We start from the raw sequence: 13,661 nt of genomic DNA, 5'->3' as shown, positions 1-13,661 counted from the left end.
CTAGACCGACATCTCCCAGTCTGTTTAATCCATCAGATAAACCATTCCTGCAAATGTAGCCATTTTAATCCCTGTGATCTCAGCATTTGTATCTTAACAGTTAGAAAACCTTGAAAATATGTTCCTTTCCATTCTTACCCCATTAGTTGAAAATGATGAGACTATTCACTGATGATGGATTCGGGCTGAAGAAGGAACAGGCTTAGGTGTTAGGAAAAGAACTGACAATTGACCATCCATCTTTCTACCAGACAAGTCATATTACAAAAATGTATGTTACTATTCTAACTGTCCTCCTTAGATATTGGATATTTTGTCTTCCGCTTTCCTCAGGACATAGCACCATTTCACTAAAAATTATAGTATCCATTCCAACTGTGGGTTAAGTTAGGATTCCATAGATTGGGTTGATGTGGCAAAGTCCATTTCTTGGTTCGTTGGCTAGTGTAAATAAGCAGAAGTGACTTAAAATAGAGTGCTTCTTGTATCATCAAAAAAGGAAAGGCAAAAGTAAAAGCATAAAAATTAAAAACTCCCAACTAATTCTTTCCTTAGGATTATTATGGAATCTAATAATGATAATTGTGCTAACATCACAGTTTCTTTGACATCCAGACACTCTGCTAATCACTAAATATGCTTTAATTGTCTTAATCATTGTAAAAATGCCCTGAAGTAGCATCAGTATACCACTTTAATAAATAAAGATACTGAGGCTCAGAGATAATGCATAACTAGAGATTAGTCTTCAGTTTTATGTTCCTTATTCAGCTGTGTTTAACGACAACTCTGTACTTATTTTTTTAACTACTAATATAGATAATGCCAATATTGGAAAAATAAATACCATTGTCTAAAATATCATAATGATTTCAGACGTCTGCTGTGTGCTGAAACTACTCAGTAATAGAATTCCTTGTGTATCTTGCTGTAGAGAATTCTTTATTAATTGTGTGGGGTGAGAAGGGAGGGTTATCATCTTTGGCTGTTTTATTTTTTTAAGACTGTTGTTTTGAGCAGATTTCAGTTTACAACAAAATTGAAAGAGGAAGGTACAGAGATTTCCCATCAACTCCCTGCTTCCACAAATGCATAGCCTCCCCCATTATCAACATCACTCACCAGTAGAGTGCCTTTTGAAAAATTTAAAAATTTTTTAAGTTTATTTATTTATTTATATACAGAATGAGAGAGAGAGCACGCACAAGCAGGGGAGGGGCAGAGAGAAGAAGAGACAGAATCCCAAGCAGGCTCCACAATGTCAGCCCATCTCCCGACACAGGGCTAGAAATCATGAACTGTGCGATCATGACCTGAGCCAAGTTCAAGAGTTGGACAGTTAACTGACTCTGCTGCCCAGGCTCCCCTGGCTTTTTTTTTTTTTTTTTTTTTTTTTTTTTAGACAGGAATGAACCTACATTGACACATTATCACCAAAAGTCCATAGTTTGACTTAGGGTTTACTCTTTTTTTTTTTTTTTAAATGTTTATTTATTTTTGAGACAGAGCATGAACAGGGGGGGGTCAGAGAGAGAGGGAGACACAGAATCGGAAACAGGCTCCAGGCTCTGAGCTGTCAGCAGAGAGCCCGACGCGGGGCTCGAACCCACGGACTGTGAGATCATGACCTGAGCCGAAGTCGGCCGCTTAACCGACTGAGCCACCCAGGCGCCCCAGGGTTTACTCTTAATATTGTACATTCTGTGGGCTTGGACAAATATATAAAGGCATGTATCCATCATTGTAGCATCATACAGAATATTTTCCCTGCCCTAAAAATCCTCTGTTCTCCTCTCCCCACACACACATCCACCAGTCACTGATCTTTTTACTCTCTCCTTAATATTGCCTTTTCTACAATGTTGTATAGTTGAAATCATGCAGTAAGTAGCCATTTCACATTGGCTTCTTTTACTTAGTAATATGCATGCAAGTTTCCTCTATTCTGTGACTCAGTTCCTTTTTAACACTGAACAATATTCCAGTATCTGGGCATACCATTGTTTATTTATTCACCTACTGAAGGAAATCTTGGTTGCTTCCAAGGTTTGGCAATTGTGAATAAAGCTTCTGTAAACATCTCTGTGCAGGTTTTTGTGTGGACATAGGTTTTCAACTCCTTTAGATAAATTCCTACCAAGGAGCACAATCGCTGGATCATTTGGTAAGAGTGTGTTTAATTTGTAAGAAACTGCCAAACTGCCTTCCAGAATGGCTGCACCATTCTGCATTCCCACCAGCAATGAATGAGAATTCTTGTGGCTCCATATCCTTGATAACATTTGAGGTTGCCAATGTTCTGGATTTGGGCCATTCTAATAAGTTTGTACTGATATGTAATTGTTGTTTTAATTTGCATTTCCCTGATAATATATGATGTGGAGCATCTGTTGATGTGTTTACTTGCTATCTGTATGTCTTCTTTGGGGACATATTTTTTAAGGTCTTTGACCCATTTTTTAATTGGATTGTTTGATTTCTTATTGTTGAGTTTTGGCGTTCTTTGTATGTTTTGGATAACAGGCCTTTATCAGATGTCTTTTGCAATTATTTTCTCCCAGTCTCTTGGCTTGACTGCTAATTCTCTTGACATTGATTTTTGCAGAGCAGCAGTATTTATTTTAATGAAGTCCAGCTTGTCAACTATTTCTTTTATGGATTGTGTCTCTTTAGTGTTGGATCTAAAGGGGAATCACCATACCCAAGGTCCTCTAGGTTCTTTGCTGTGTCTTCTCTAGGAATTTTATACATTTCAGTGTGGTTTTATTTGTTTATTTATTTATTTATTTATTTATTTATTTATGAGAGAGTGGGAGGGAATTTATTTATTTATGAGAGAGAGAGAGAGAGAGAGTGGGAGGGAGGATCTCAAGCAGGCTCCACGCTCAGCGTGGAACCAGATTTGGGGCTCGATCCCACAAACCTGGGATCATGACTAGAGCCAAAATCATAAGTCTGACCCTCAACCAATTGAGCCACACGGGAGCCACTATACATATGTGTTTTATATTCAGGTCTGGGATTCATGTGGGTCATCTTTCTATTCATGTTGAAGTGCAAAACCCTCAGCCCACACTTTACCCATTCCCACCAAAAACAATGGCAGAAGCAATTCAATAACATGGAGACATTTGAGGAAGTGCGTTTCCACTCTTCCCGCCATTTTGTCTTCACTCCAGGGGAGCAGCAGTAGCCAGTCAGGTTGGTGAGGGGTGGGCAAGGTATGTTAGAATCACAGGCCCAGAGCAGAAGACCTGAGTTCAACCTCCAGCTCTGCTGCTCACTCTGTTGTGAATTTGAATAATTCATCTAGAGTCTCTCTAGCTCAGTTTTCTTTAGTAGCAAAGTAAGGTTCAGCATTGTACTCACCTCAGGTTCATTGTAAGGATTTCATGAGCCAATAGGCACAAAGTGCATGGAACTGTTCCAGGCACAGAGCCAGTACTCAATATGAGAATGCTTATGGTTGCTCTTTGGCTATATTACCAGTAGGCATTGTCACTGTGGTTTGAAATTAAGCATCACGGGTGCCTGGGTGGCTCAGTCAGTTGAGCGTCCAGCTCTTGACTTCGGTTCAGGTCATGATCTCATCTGTGGGGTCAAGCCCTATGTCAGGCTCTGCACACTGACAGTGCAGAGCCTGCTTGGGATTTTCTGTCTCTCTGCCCCTCCCTCACTCACCTGTTGTCTCTCTCTCTCTCTCTCAAAATAAAAAAATAAACTTAAAAAAAAATTTTAATAAAAAAAATGACATTAAATTAACCATCAGGACAAAAACAACCTCTTTGTTAAGGTGCAGCATGGCACCAGATCTTATCTTTTACTTTCTGAGGTCAAGGGAAGAGTTCTCCAGATTCCGGTGTGGTAGGCACAAAGGTCCTACCACTATCTCTGTTCTTCCAGTCACTGGTGTGTTGGGAAAAAACAGGACGCCTAGCTGAGAGAGTCTCTTTGATTAAATGTTTACAGGAAAGATTAGTTTTGGATGTAGATTTGTCCTTAACTGAACCACTCACATAATGCCTACAATCTGATTTTTATTTAACTGCCAATTCTTGAATATACTCTATTGGTAAAAAGTCAGAGCAGAAAAGAAGACTGGATTAGGGAAAGAATTAGTCACCTGATGCTGAGGAAGTCACATAAGAAATCTCTAGTTCTAGTCGTATTTCTAGTTGTTTTTCCCTTAGTCTTTGGAGAAAAAAACTATTCTTTTATGGGACTAAATGCCATGAGATACAGAGGTCAAGGGGACTGTGGTTACCAGCTAGTCTGGGGATTTCCTACTTCCTGTACCGTGGACCTCTTTTTGCAGTATGAAGTTTATGGACATCTTTACAGAAGCATGTTTATAAATGAATAATGTAAAATATCTGGAATTAGTAAAACTATATTGAGATAAATTATAATTTATTTTCACTAACGCATTCGTGACAAGGTATACCAGGAGGTCTGATAACCGTGGAACTTTTGAAATAAGGATGAGCTTAAATGATGTTTTGAAAGATCTACACCATCTTAATGTTTGTGACTTCTGTGGTTGATAAAATCACAGGTACTGCTAACACCTCTCTGGTTTATTGTCTATATTCAGTACTGAAAGAAATGCTCGATTTCAGTTGGAAGTTCATTAAAATCCAGGAGTCACAGTTTTCTGTCTGAGACCACATTCTCCTCCCCACCTCCAAGGTCTGTCCACAGGCAGGCAACGTGGAGTCTGTGGGCCTCAGGTTAAGAACCCCAATAGATGTAGAAACTGGGCCAATAGATGTAGAAACTGAGGCTCAGGGAGCTGGAGCTTGCCCAAGTTCACATACTGTTAATTTAAGGCAAAGTTGAATTCAGAACAAAAGGTCCCTGATGGCTAATCCATTGTTCATTGCCCTATGCTGTTCTGTCTGCTGTGAAGCCATTTTAAATGAAGATGAGGAAGAATGTCTGGTTATTATTTTCTAACTATTGAATTAATTTCATTGTGAACTGAATATCATAAGGACCCTGTAAAAAATGGGCAACTTCAGCAGATCAGTAAAAACCCAGTTTAAAAAAATAATAATCTCAGGAGAAAAGGGGTCAACTCCTTTGAGATTTTCACATAACCCTGAATTTGTATCTCACCAAGTCCAAATTAACTTTTTGTTTTAGTTTGAAAACATAGAGCACAGCAAAATTCACCTAACTGAAAATTTGCTTGAGCTTAGGGAAAAGAACTTTTGACTCTCCTACTGATCAACATATTTAATGTTGAGGCAGTAGTTCCTGTCAGATTATCATTTTTTTTCCTGTTTTCTTTTTCCTAGGAATGCAGCCTTTGTTTTCTTTGCTTGGACTCTCTCCATGTCTCCTACTAACCTGGTCCAAAAGTTATGTGATTCCTTGAGCGCCCTTTATTTTAAACGCATCAACTGAAAACCTTTGATTCAGAGCAGAATGAGAATTCTTATGTTCATGCAAAAAAAAAAAAAAAAAAAAGAGAGAGAAGAATGCAATGTAGTTAAGCAGGGCAATGTAAACAATTGAGTATTGAAGGCTTATCCTTAAGGATGAAGTCTCACAGAGGTCCTATTTTGTTTTTTAACTGGCCAATGTTTAAATGGTGTCCCCAGGTCATACTTGGTGACAAAATCTTCTCATACCCTGATGATGGAACCCTTGTACAAAATCCCTGGATCCTATGGGGTATTTCCAGTGGAAGCTAGGATGTACGTATCCTGGTGAAATTCATAATTTGGAGGCAATGCTATGTGATATTATTTGCAGAATAGAAATACATTACTTTCTTTTAATATGATACTTTTCTTATAAACACTTCTAGCTTAACTCCCTTTTTATCATATAAACTGCATGGTAACAAGTGACTGGTGGAAACTATCAGAAAGGTCTTAGAAAAATGGCCCTTCTTTTGGCCCTACGTACAAAGTATGTACAACTAGACAAAATGGGAAAAGTTACTGGGAAAGACTGAGGAAATGAAAGAGTTGTGAGCACAAAACCAAAGCCAAGTGACAGGTCAACAGTCTGTAGTAACACAGTGCGAAGTGTGTGATAAGCAGTTGGTGAAGCAGGATGTAGAGAGTCATTGCCTAAATCCGGTTGTTCATCTGGAAAATGTGTTGAGTTGTCTAGGACTGCCAGGCAGCTCAATCCACCATGAACTTAAATGTTGCAAGTGTTGGAATAAAGGATGCTTTAGAAGTAACATTTATTGGAGTAGAGAGGAGTGCTGGGTACATAAAGATGTGATGGCCGGAATGTAGTTGGTAGGCGTGAATATTGTTTCAGTTTTCCTGTCTCTACCTTCTTTTTTTCTTCCTTTTATCCCTAAACACACACTTGCTCCCCTCCCAACCTCACAAACGACAGGCCATCATACTAATGTCTTGTGTGTGCGTGCGTGTGTGCGTGTGTGTGTGTGTGTGTGTATTTGTACGTGTTCTTCCAAAATGTGCATTGTTTTTTTGGTGGGCAAATGTCTTTAGCTTTTACTATTACTATTTATCATTAAATTATTGCTACTATATTGAATATATTATTAGTTTCTTTACATTTTTTTCAATGAACACTGTATTTTTAAGGTCTATCTGTATTACTTTAGGTTCAGAGAGTCCTCTGCTGCTTCTAGGTGTTGTATGTTGCTCCATGGTGTGTATCTGACACATTTTTCCTATCTCTTCTTTTAGCAAGGATGTAATCCCAAGTTGCTTCCAAGTCCTTACCACCAAAAGTAATGCTGCAATGCACATTCTTGTATATGTGAGGATTCTACGTTTTGCACACAGGTGTAACATCTGATATTTTGCATCTGAAGTGAGGGTATTCATAAGCATGCACTTTTTTCATCTGGTGTCTATTTGTAGTCATCATGGAGCAAAGGCATACTTATAGGACCAAGTCGATCACCTGGGTTTAACTTGTATTCTAAACTCTAACACTGATTAAAGGTCTTTCCTCTTTTTGGGACGCCTGGGTGGCTCAGTTGGTTAAGCGTCCGACTTCAGCTCAGGTCATGATCTCACGGTTCGTGGGCTTGAGCCCCATGTTGGACTCTGTGCTGACAGCTCAGAGCCTGGAGCCTGTTTCAGATTCTGTGTCTCTCTCTCTCTCTGCCCCTCCCCCACTCATGTGTGTGCACATGTGCTCTCTCTTTCTCTCTCTCAAAAATGAATAAACATTAAATTTTTTTTTAAAGTCCTCTTTTTGTTTTTTTTTTAATTTTTTTTAATGTTTATTTATTTTTGAGACAGAGAGAGACAGAGCATGAGCAGGGGATGGTAGAGAGAGAGGGAGACACAGAATCCAAAGCAGGCTTTAGGCTCTGAGCTGTCAGCACAGAGCCCGATGTGGGGCTCGAACTCACGAGCTGTGAGATCATGACCTGAGCCGAAGTCGGATGCCCAACCGACTGAGCCACCCAGGAGCCCCTTTCCTCTTTTTCTTGATTGGGGTCCATTACTTCCATCAGTTGGGTGACTTATTGCCTGTGGATGTCTGGATACAGTGAGTCTAAAGTCCCCTGGGAACAACCTTACCTTGTAGTTCTGTTGGAACTTTAATGTTTCCTATAGAAGGTGTTATGGGATGGAAATGTGCTCCCCCTAAATTTATAGGTTGAAGCTTTCACCTCCAGTGTGACTTTATTTGGAGATAGACTTTAAGGAAGTAATTAAGATTAAATGAGGTCTTAAGGTAGGACCCTGATCTAATAGGACTGATGTGTTTTTAAGAAGAGGAAGAAACACCAGAGAGATAGCCATGTCTCCCCCAATACACATGAAGAAGAGACCATGTGAGGATACAAGGAGGCGGCTGTCTATAGGCCAAAAAGAGAGTTTCCAACAGAAGCCAATCCTGATGACACTTTGATCTTAAACTAATACCCTTCAGAACGGTGAGAAAATATATTTCTGTTGTTTAACCCACCCAGTCCCCATTGTCTTGTTATGGCAGACCAATAAGACAAACATAGTAGGAGTGTACCTTTTTGGAGGCCAGGACCCTCAATCCTGCAGAATTCCAAGTTGTGGGAACAGAAAGCACAAAATCCCTTGGAGGGTAATGTAGAGCGCTGGTTAGCTGGCTACTCCTGCTTCTACCTCATGGTTCCAGGGGATCCTATTGAGAACATTGTACCATGTTGAAATACTGCACTTGATATATAAACTGCATCCTGAAGGATGACACCCATTCTATCAAACTGTTGCTTTTGAGTTAGTGTTTCAGCTGAGCCATTATAAGGCCATTTTAGCATTCTGTGAGACCAGATACCTTTGGACGTTCACCAAATCAGTGGCCACGAACCATATCTGAGGCCTCATTAATCTTCTCTAGAAATGATAATACATCTGGCAAAGCAGCTTGATCAGGCCTCTGCTTGTTTAAGTTTGCAGTAGCCTACAGTTATTCTCTAGGATTCATTCAGTTTCTCTGTAGACCAGTTTCACTGTAGACCAGAGTGGCAAGTTAAATGAAGATATAATAGGAATTAAGACCCCTGCATTATTTGTGTGTTTGTGGTGGCTGTCCTCCATGAGTACAGTATAGTTTTGTTTTTTTCTTTTTTTTTTTTTTTTTAAATTCACTATCTTGGCTGGGTGGGAGTTGGAGGTGAGGGGATTATGCTCCACTTGGCTTTGCCATTCAAATAACGCTTATCTGACAGGATAGAGAACCAATATGGCAGCTTCACCAAACTCCAAGTATATCAATTCCAGTTTTACTGTCAGAGATTGGAGAAAGGACCACTTATGGGTAGACATACTGGGCCCAACTGTCAGTGGACTTTAGCTGTATACTCATGGGACCCAATTTTAATAAAAGGGGATACAGGATGATACTCCAGGTCCCAAATCTTATAAGCAGTAGTCAACAGAATTCTCCCAAATATTCTGTTATTACCTTCTGTGTACTGAGTAAATGGTTGTAGGGCATTTGTAGCAAAATTAAGAGAATCCTCACTTACTATGGTGTTGGAAGCTCTTCCTCCTAGAGACTCAGTTACCTCTTCTGACCATGGATTCTGGACCCGCATATTGATTTGGGTCTGGGGATGAAGAAGAATGAGTTTTAATTTTTTAAATTGGGGTGACCAGGCTCACCAGTTTGCTGTTCCACTCTTTATTTTGTTTGTGTGTGTGTGTGTGTGTGTGTGTGTGTGTGTGTGTGTGTTTTATAAATGTTAAGCAGCATTCTCCACGATTCCTTGCCTGTCTGTTTTATCCCTGAGGATACCATGATCTAGTAAGTATCTCCATAACTCCATGCAGATCAAACTCCTGGGCCACCCTCCTGTTTTGCCAGGCAACTATGGCCTCCTGGCTTCCAGTTGTTAAGTGCTTCCACCTGCTCTCATTTACTTGGTGGGAGGGGGCATCAAACCCAGCTCCGTGACTGCCTCTCCCACTCTGGGCCCTGGTCTGTAAAAGAAAGCCACCCCTGAACCTACTAATGCTGCAGCTGTCTGTCACTTACACTCACCACAGTCAGAAATCTGCCCAGCTCATATTCATGGTCATCATGCCTCCACAACCCTGTGCTATAATGGACAGAATGAATGTTTGTCTTTACATTCTTGGAATTAATAACTCCATCTCGGGGCGCCTGGACGGCTCAGTCAGTTGAGCATCCAACTTCAGCTCAGATCATGATCTCATGCTCCGTGAGTTCAAGCCCCGCGTCGGGCTCTGTGCTGGCAGCTCAGAGCCTCGAGCCCGCTTCAGATTCTGTGTCTCCCCCTCTCTCTTCCCCTCCCCTGCTCATGCTCTGTCTCTCTCTGTCTCAAAAATAAATTAAAAATTATTTTTAAAAATCTAAAAAAAAAACAACTCAATCTCATATGACACATAAATATAAAAGCAATCATGCATGCATTAAGGGAGAAAGAAAAAGTTAACATGTATATATTCCATCTATCTCCATCTTAAGTTATTTGCAGCATGATCTCAGCGGGTTCTAACAATCAGCCTAAGTAAGGGTTTGACAACTTAATGTAGGTAAAAGTACATATTAAGAAGACTGAATAAAAATTTGGAGAACAAGAAGAAATTGTAAAAGAATCCTAGATGTGTAGACATATGTGTTAAGCGGAGTGAAAACAAATAGAAAAGGCAAACAGAAAGCCAAATAAATGGAGTGAAAGAAGATGGGTAGATAGACAGGTGACAGAGAGCCCCAAAGGTCATCATTCATTGAAGAGGCGGTTGGAACTTATAGTGGGATTTGAAGGCTAGGGTCAGAATGCTATAAAACTGAAGTCTCTGTTGGTGAAAAGTTAATGTTAATTATCCTAGTTTGAGCCCTCTGAAGAAAGCAAAGACCCCAAAGCCAAAATTGTAAACTAAAATTAATTCATGCATATTTCGCACATACAGTGTATTCTGGTATCACATTTGTTAAAGTCACTAGCAGTTGAAAACAGCGAGCAAGCCACGCTGTTCCACTACCTTGATAAACGTATGGTAATTATGCAGAGATTTGAGGGGCTACTCCTTAGTAAATTATTTTTCACAGAATGCTTGCAAACTTCAAATCTACCCCTTTTAATTTGAAGGGTGTTTGTGCTATCCCACCCAGACATTAAGAATATTCTTCTCCTATCACCGATTTCCATTAGTTTTTTTTTTAACCAATTTCTGTAACACCCACTATATCCTGGGCAATGTTCTAAGACGCGGGGCTGCAGTGGGGGATGCTACAGATGTGTTCCACTTCCCAGAGGGAAGTGATCTACGATCTTCCATGATGGGCAGTCTTCCATGCATTTATCACTGCTGTATTAGATTAAGTGTGCAGATTTACTGGTATGTATAAAAACTCATATATATTCAAATGCACATCGGTACATATGCAAAATCCTTGAGTCATTCTTGACTCTTTTTTTTTTTTTTATGTCCCACCTCTTATCCATCAGCAAGCACTGCCATCCCCATCTTCAGAACCACTTTCCACTTCGTCCAGTGCTGACACTGTAGACCAATTACCTCCCGCCCAAATTGCAGTAACTTCCTAATGAGTTTCCCTTTTTATACGGTTGCTGGTCCTCCTCCCCACAGTCTATTCTCCACGCAGCAGCCAGAATTAAGAGTCAGATGATGTCTCCTTTGCTCACATCCCCCGCAGCTTCCTACCTCAATAGGAACAAATGCCTATTATGATTTAAAAGATGCGTGCAAAAGATCGTGTTCCTGGAAACTCCATCTGTTTCGCTTTAGGAAAATCTCCCCGGTGCTCACTCCACTCGGGCCTCACTGGCCTTGGTGCTATTCCTCAGGCACAAGTGGAATTTACCAAGGGCCTCTGAACTTGCTGTTCTGGTTACCTGAATTACTGCTCCTGGGCATGGCCACTTCCCTCACTTCCTTCTGGTCTCTCCTTTCAGGTGGAGAACACCTAGCAAACGCCTTTCTGACTATCCTATTTAAAAAACTGTCTCCTCCACTACACCATTAGTTTCTACTTTATTATCCCGCTTAATATTCCCTTATGGAATCATTTGATTGTGTACTTGTTAGCTTATGTGTTTATTGTGTCCCTTCTTCTGGTAAAAGGTAAACTCTGTGTAGGCAAATATTTACCCATTTAGTCTGCTGGTACGTCTCCAGAGCTTGATACATAGTAGGTACTTAATAAGGATTGTTGAGGAATAGAATAGAAGCTTTTATTAAGCACCTGGGCATAATTCAATTTTATTAGCCCCTAGATTCCAAGTAAGCAATCCTTATAGTTTATGCCTGGCTTGTCCCAAGCCATAAGAAAAAAGAAAATCCTTTGCCACTGAGAGTAGCATCAACCTTAGAGACCTGGAGAATGAAAATTGAGATTGCAGATGATGTCTAACCCAATTCAGGCTCTTCCCATCTTCTTTGTTCTTTATCATCTCTCTTCTTATGTAAATTGTGATTTTCAGCTAACTCGTACTGGTTTTATATTTTGTTATAACATACATCCTAAAGTTATATTTAACATGTTTATAACAGTAGGATAAGAAGTAAATCGCTTAAAACAGTTGAGTAAAAAATTCATCTGAATGCCTATTTCGCAGCCATGTCACACCCCTAATATCTATACAACCCCTAATATGTATACAATTTTTTAAAAATCTAAAAAAAAAAAAATAACTGAATCCATGTAAGGAAAGTGATATTATCCCATCTAACTGATGGGGACTGGGGGTTCACCTGATGATGTAAGGCTAGTAAGCCAAAGTGTGGGCATCCAGGAAAGGTTTTCAACGCAAACACTTCAGATAATTTTATTGTTATTGGAGAAATGGTTGCACAATGAAAATTAATTTCAAAACTCAGTGCACAATAAAACAATATATCCTACCCCTTTACTTGTTATCACACATGTTGGTATGAGTATATTGATGGGATGAGAGTCTGTTGACTTCATCCATGACATTTGTATATTTCTCATTCTATGCTTTATGCTCTAGATCTAGGATTTTTGAGAATGGCTAAGTTTTATGGGTCTCCAATGTGTTAGTAATCACAGTTTTAATTCACATTAATTTAAAAAAATAGGTGATGAGGGGCTCCTGGGTGGCTCAGTCGGTTAAGCGTCTGACTTCAGCTCAGGTCATGATCTCGCAGTCCGTGGGTTTGAGCCCCACATCCGGCTCTGTACTGACAGCTCAGATTCTGGAGCCTGCTTCGGATTCTGTGTCTTCTCCTCTCTCTGCCTCTCCCATGCTCATGCTCTGTCTCTCTCTGTCTCTCAATAATAAACGTTTAAAAGTTTTTTAAAAAATATGTGGTGATAGTGCAAATTCAGTAACACTGCTAAATAAGTGTATATTGAATTAATTTCAGCCACCTCTATACATTGAGCAAAATGCATACATGTGTAAAGTACTGTACTCATGTGGTCTCCACAGTGTTCATTCATGGTCTTTATAGAGATGTGAGGACAACAGATCAAGAACTACCAGTTCCAACTCCTAGAAGAGAGGGACTTAATCTTAACTTTCTGTTGCTATTGTTTAGTTTCAGGGGTCCCCAGGTCTCCATTCCCAGTGTCCAGGCCTCCAGGATTTGTGCATTTTGATGATTAATTATATGTGTCAACTTGACCAGGCTAAAGGATGCTCAGATAGGTGATAAAATGTATTTACTATTGTTACTTCTGAGTGTATCTGGTTTTTTTATTAATTTTTTTAATTTTTTTTCATTTATTTTTGAGATAGAGACAGGGCATGAGCAGGGGAAGGGCAGAGAGAGAGGGAGACACAGAATCCCAAGCAGGCTCCAGGCTCTGAGCTGTCAACACAGAGCCCGACGTGGGGCTCGAACTCACGGACCGGGAGATTATGACCTGAGCTGAAGTTGGATGCTTAATCCACTGAGCCGCCCAGGCGCCCCATGAGTGAATCTGTTTTTAACTACTCTTTTGGCATATCACTTAAAAGTGTTTTAACTGCCACTTTAGAATTTCCAATATACATTAGCTAACATATCTCTACTTTCAAATAATGCTATACTACTTCTGGAGTAATGCAGATACCCTCTAATAAAGTATTCTTGATTGTTCCCTCCTATTCCTTACAGTATATTTATTTCACTTATTTATTTCACTTATCCATATGCTTTTATCACCCAATATATTACTATTATTAATTCAAATGGTAATTCCTTATGTCAATTAAAAATGAAAAGTAAAATGTC

The 13,661-nt window shown here is 39.8% G+C and overlaps 1 long non-coding RNA gene across 1 annotated transcript in view; it reads left to right on the top strand.

The window, feature by feature from the left end:
• The window catches only part of LOC144613939 (uncharacterized), a 228,720-nt gene that overhangs the window by 74,507 nt on the left and 140,552 nt on the right, over positions 1 to 13,661 (top strand). The gene's annotated exons all lie outside the window — the stretch shown is intronic.

Source organism: Panthera onca, chromosome D3, assembly GCF_046562875.1.
Source record: "Panthera onca isolate mPanOnc1 chromosome D3, mPanOnc1 haplotype 2, whole genome shotgun sequence".
Classification (NCBI taxonomy): domain Eukaryota; kingdom Metazoa; phylum Chordata; class Mammalia; order Carnivora; family Felidae; genus Panthera; species Panthera onca.
Note: the sequence above shows the minus strand (reverse complement) of the source record. Positions and strands in the feature narration are given on the sequence as shown.